Source organism: Haemaphysalis longicornis, unplaced genomic scaffold, assembly GCF_048455015.1.
Source record: "Haemaphysalis longicornis isolate Haplotype H1 unplaced genomic scaffold, Haemaphysalis longicornis Haplotype H1 scaffold_135, whole genome shotgun sequence".
In the NCBI taxonomy this organism is placed as follows: domain Eukaryota; kingdom Metazoa; phylum Arthropoda; class Arachnida; order Ixodida; family Ixodidae; genus Haemaphysalis; species Haemaphysalis longicornis.
Genome location: NW_027526240.1, coordinates 318,089 through 324,100, shown reverse-complemented (window position 1 = coordinate 324,100; position 6,012 = coordinate 318,089).

Sequence of the window (6,012 nt, the reverse complement as noted above, 5' to 3'; positions counted from 1 at the left end):
TGTATCTCGCATATACGTTTACAGCGCATGAACGCTATTTTTTCGCGCAGTGCACGTACGTGCTTTTCGCTGGTACATAGATTGTTTATAAAACGCCCATTAATCTTCGGCATAAATGGTTTTGTGTATAATAAGAAACAGTTAAGGCAGTACCTAATATTAACATAAGGTATAAAATCCCCCCATGCTGGTTGCCTAATTCAAAAATATTTTGATGGAACCCACTAGTCGACGTCACAGTCACTGCTTTGGGGTTCTCTGTCGTGTAAAGCAAATTTAAGCTCCAAGATAATTGAACCAACAGCACGGGAAATTATAAAACAAACTTCTAGTCATGTGCGAAAATTAAACTGCAGGCTAAATTGCCGCAAAGGCAACCGTGCGATCGTTCGCAATGCTTCCGACAACCCGCGCGCCCGAAGGGTGTCCTCCTTTGACGTCATGACGGGCGCAACCAATCAGGGGCGTCAAAAGACGAAAAGCGCGCGTCTTTCAAACGGGGCCGCGCTTTTTGCAAGATAAATGCCACTTGGACTCATGTACGATAAATTTCAATGTGATATTCGGAATCAGCGCGCAAGAAACTATATAACTGTTAATCTAACTCAAATTTTTTGGAAAGTGCTTCAGCTTCCCTTTAACTATGCATACGTTTTCGTCTTTGCGCTGTTTTTGAAGTAGTCAAACTGTGTACCCAGCGTCAAGCTTTAGTGTCTGATCACGTAACACGCTTGGTCATTATAGAAGAGTCGAAGGCGACGAAGAAGACTATGATGCCCGCAATAACCTGGGAAGCGACATTGCATGCACGCGTGCGTTCAGTCACCTCAACACTGGAAGTAGCCCATGTTCAGGCTTGGCGCCCAGTCTGGTTCGTCTCATCCATAAAGTACGCCGGCTACCTTAATTTGTGAACATTTTAAGCACTCCGTAATGTTTCAAACATGTGACGAGGTGCGAGGTGAAAGCTCCGACGCCCATTGTCCCGGGGCCCACCTGAATTTGAAACGGGCTCCAACAAATTGGGTACTGATTAGCTATATTATTGGTAACTTCTTTGGGAATTCGTTGAATGAAGACAGACCGTCTTCATGCAATGCCCTAGCCGTCGCTTCGAAACAGCGAAAGGAAAAAAAAAAAAAAATACCCGGCGCGCTTGATTTTGTCGTGCGGCCTGCTCTGGGTCTGCTGTAGTAGGAGACAAGCGCAGTGCGGAATTTCGAAGCAGAAACAATGCTAGCTACTCGTTCGACAAGGCATTCGCAAACCCATGGATCACGCAGAAAAAAACACTGTCCACACGAACGTTCTTGCCAGCACCACGCCGCAAACCACGTTTCGCGTCTTGAAACGCGCTGCTCGCGCGGCGGAGTGCAACCTCAAATATGGCGTCGTCGCCGCCGCGCAGGTAGCGCCGCTAGAGTGTACTAGAAGTTTTAGTACACTCTAGCGCCGCCGCGCGGTCCAACGCCCTGTGAATACACCTTATACTGAAAAGACCGGAGCCGGTATACGGCATTGTTAATATGCGCTTAAACACCGAGATAATTACCCATTGACGCAAACGTGTTTTTGTATGAGAGCAACATGCATATACTTGGAAAAAAAAGAAACTAGCATATGGCTCGGAAATTGGTGCTTAAAACGAATGAACGTGCACGCTCCTTGTAGGGAAAACGAAGAGGTAATGGAACTATAGTCATGATCCTTAGCAAACAAAAGTGCGCCAAAGTGAGGCCCATACAGAGACTATAGATCACTGGCCTTAGCCGCGTCAAAAGATACAAGTCAGAATGTCTAATATTGGACCTCTTGACTCGCTGCACCTTTTGACTGCCGCGTCAAAAGGTACTATACGAGTCAAAAGATCCAATGGGTCAAAAGGTCCACAGTGAGTCAAAAGATCCACCACGTCAAAAGATCCAATATTTGACCTTTTAACTCGCTGGATCTTTGACTCTGGATTTCTTGGGGGAGGGGGTGCTTAGAATCGCAAAAATACGGTAATTGAAGATCCGTTGGTGGATTTTCAAAAATGTGTGAGCCTATCGTCCCTCGGTATCCATCGCGAATATGATTGAGGCTCGCACACCTGGCTCCAGTTTCAGAAGCCCGCAAGCGCGCAGCGTTTCTGGCACAGTTGCTGGGGGTCACATCTCTACAGCTCGTCAACCGTGAACCGTGCAGCTCCCAAACATCCCAATCAGTGGCGTAGCCAGGGGAGGGGTTCAACCCTCTCCCGAAGTCTTGTCCTTCTCTTCCTTTTGAGGAAATTTATATAAAATGTACTATTGCCTTGTGCGTGTGTGTGTGTGTGTGTGTGTGTGTGTGTGTGTGTGTGTGTGTGTGTGTGTGTGTGTGTGTGTGTGTGTGTGTGTGTGTGTGTGTGTGGTTACCATTTTAAAGCGGAGGTACACCCCCCCCCCCCCTTCGCCCCCACCCGAAATAAATTTCCGGCTGCGCCAGTGATCTTACTGGCCACATCGGTCATCTTTATCAACGGCTTGAGTGCCCGACGCTCCTTTCTTCCCCACCAGTGCCAGCATTTTGTCACCGTCATTCCCATTCCTTCCCGTTAACCGCCGCTGCAAACCGGAATCTATAACGCATACAAGCGGTTGCGGAATCGCGAAAAGACTCGACAAGGCGCAAGCAGCTGGCGCGCCGCCCTTTTTCTACGCCCTAATCAAATCCAGTGGACCCCTGGAATCAGGATCCATTAGCCCAAAGGGCAAATAAATGATCTCTCTCTCTATCTCTCTCTCTCTCTCTCTCTCTCTCTCTCTCTCTCTCTCTCTCTCTCTCTCTCTCTCTCTTCGCTCTGTGGTTTTCTGCTCCTCTATTACTCGCTCGGCTGACACCATGCATCGAACACCGCGAGAATTTTGTAGGCATGTTCATCTATAGGGTGTATTCACAGGGCTTTGGGCCACGCGGCGGCGCTACCTGCGCGGCGGCGACGACGCCATATTTGAGGCTGCACTCCGCCGCGCGGGCAGCGCGTTTCCCGACGCAAAACGTGTGCTGCTGGCAAGAACGTTCGTGTGGACGGTGTTTTTTCTGCGTGATTCGTGGGTTTGCGAATGCCTCGTCCTACCGAGTAGCTAGCATTGTTCTCGCTTCGAAAATCCGGACTGCGCTGGTCTCCTACAACCGCTGACCCGAAGCAGGCCACACGACAAAATAAAAAAAGCGCGCCGTGTATTTTTTTTTTCCTTTCGCTGTTTCGAAGCGACGGCTAGGGCAGTGCTTGAAGGCTTAATGGAAACTGAAAGCGCAAAATAGACACGGACAAAGAAAGGGGACAACAGGACGAGGGGACAACAGCGCTCGTCCTGTTGTCCCCTTTCTTTGTCCGTGTCTATTTTGCGCTTTCAGTTTCCATTATGCATCACCAACAGGCCCAAACCATGACCCTTTTGGGCTTGAAGGCTGTCTGTCTTCATTCGACGAATTCCCAAAGAAGTTATCGATAATATGGCTAATCAGTATCGAATCTGTTGGAACCCGTTTCATCCAGGTGGCCCCGGGACGCTGGGGGCCGGAGCTTTCACCTCGAACCTCGTCACATGTTTGAAACATTCGCATGCTTAAAATGTTCGCAAATTAAGGTAGCCGGCGTACTTTATGGATGAGACGAACCATACTGGCCTCCCAGCCTCAACATGGGCTATACTTCGAGTGTTGAGGTGAACGCACGCGTACATGCAATATCGTTTCCCAGGTAACTGCGGGCATCCAAATTGATCCAATTCTTCTTCGTCGCCTTCGACTGTTCTCGAATGACCAAGCGTACGTGTTACGTGATCAGACACTGAAGCTTGACGCTGGGTACACAGTTTGACTACTTCAAAAAAAGCGCAGAGACTAAAACGTTAACGTATAGGGACAAACTAGAGCAGCCTTTGTCACTTGTCTCTGCGCTGCTTTTCGAAGTAGCCAAAGCGTACGTGTTCCATAATCTTGTTCTGCTTATAATTTCCGCTTCGTCTTTACGGAAAGGAAGGATCTTTGTCGTCGCCACCATACCTAATTTTATCACGTACTTACCTCGTGATGGTTTCCACCCAGACCCTGTGCGCAATTGTTCCGCTTCATTAGGAGCTCAAATGGACGACCTTCGTGTGTTCAACGCACAGAACACTGTCGCCAGAGCACCTCACCGTCTCTCATACTCCTCAAGAAGTGCGCAACATGCCTGGGTGGCACGGTAAAACCAGCTCCTCTCGCACACGCCACCACCACATCAAATATCCTCGCAGCCTTGGGTGAAGAAATTATCTCAACTCGTGCCACGGTCGCTTCAAGCAACGGAGGAAATAATGAAATCGGCGCACGGGGATGACACCGAGATATCGCGAAATCGCCAAAACGGACCTGGTTATGCACGCCGCTGGCCGCGCCTGTCAAACCATCGGACAGTTGCATTCGTCGCGCGAAATCATGCACTGCCCTGGCCTTCGCTTAGAAACAAAACAAAAAAAAAAACATTTCGTCGTTCGGCCTGCTTCGGGTCTGCGGTTGTAGACGTGAACAGCGCACCCGGAATTTCGCAGCGAAAGCAATGCTGGCTACTCGTTACGACCAGGCATTCTCAAACACACGAATCACGCCGAGAAAAACACCGTCCACACGAACGTTCTTGCCACACCACGCCGCAAACAACGTTTCGCGTCGGGAAACGCGCTGCCCGCGCGGCGGAGTGCAACCTCAAATATGGCGGCGCCGCCGCCGCGCGGTTCAAGGCTCTGTGAATACACCCTATAGAAAAAATTCACTCAGATCTCCACGAGGTGAATCATGATTAGTGGCCAGGGCGAAGCACTGGGGCTCGTTCTTACCGTAAATCACCCGTGACATTGCCCACTCGCGCATGTAAATGAGTGACAACCCGTGTGTACAATTCATATGACTCCTTCGGGGTAGCTTGTCGGCGTTGCCGTTGAGCCGCTGCTTCCCGAGCACTCAACTCCGGGTTCGCTTGACATTTTTGCCGTTTTTCCGCCGCTTCCCGAGCTCTCGCCTCTGGGGTAGCTTGCTGTCTGCGTAGACGTTGAGCCGCCGCATGCCGCGCCTTACGTTCGTTTGCATCCATGGCAGAAAGAGAATGTGTGGTCTGGAACGCGCTCATATACGCATTTGCACCGCAGCGCTCTCCGTCTTTCTAACCTTTTGTGAACCTTTTATTTTGTTCTTGTTAACTCTTTGTGAATCTTTTGTTCCCCGATGTTTCGATTTACACGGTAGTGTGCCGTGAGCACGGACGCCGGACGGACAAGCCTCGGCCCTTCGCCCCTAAAATTCATGGCTCCTCCGCATTACGCAGTGCAGCAAGCGTTTTGGCGTAGTTCTAGTGCTCCAAAAGCAGATTTTATCAGAGTGGCAGAGCATTGAGGGACTCTGGCTCAGCTTAGGGACTTGCACTGCCACGGCCGCCCTCCATGTGCCCAAGGGGGGGGGTGGGGGGGGGTGGGGGGGGGGGGGGATCGAGAGGCCGTGGCACTACAAAGCACCGTGTTTACGGCGTACTTTTCACCAGACGCCTGCGCATGGCCGCAGGGTTTGCCGCCAAACGGCTGAACAGTTTCTCAGACCAATTTAAGCCACTTCCTCTCAAGCAACCTTTTCTCCGCAGGTAAACCAGGTACACGCTAGGTACACGCCGCATCAACTAACACATCAATTACCCCAAAACCAGCGCATTATCCATTTATGCTCTTAGTCCGGGCGATTGGCAACGAAGAGCTCCCTAATGAGAAAGCGAAAAATTAAATTATAACGCAACCATAACATAGGACGCACAATTTAAAACAACAATAAAATAATATATGCAAAACAAACCATCAAACAAAAACATAGACTTTTTAAGACTGCGTAATTTTGGCAACAGTGTTTAAACACTTAATTTAAGTACTGGCAACATGCACATTTATTTAAAAAGTATAAGTTTGTTTATTGTAAAACGTGTATATTAAATTGACAAACAAAAAGTAAGTTTAGTTAAATTAGAAT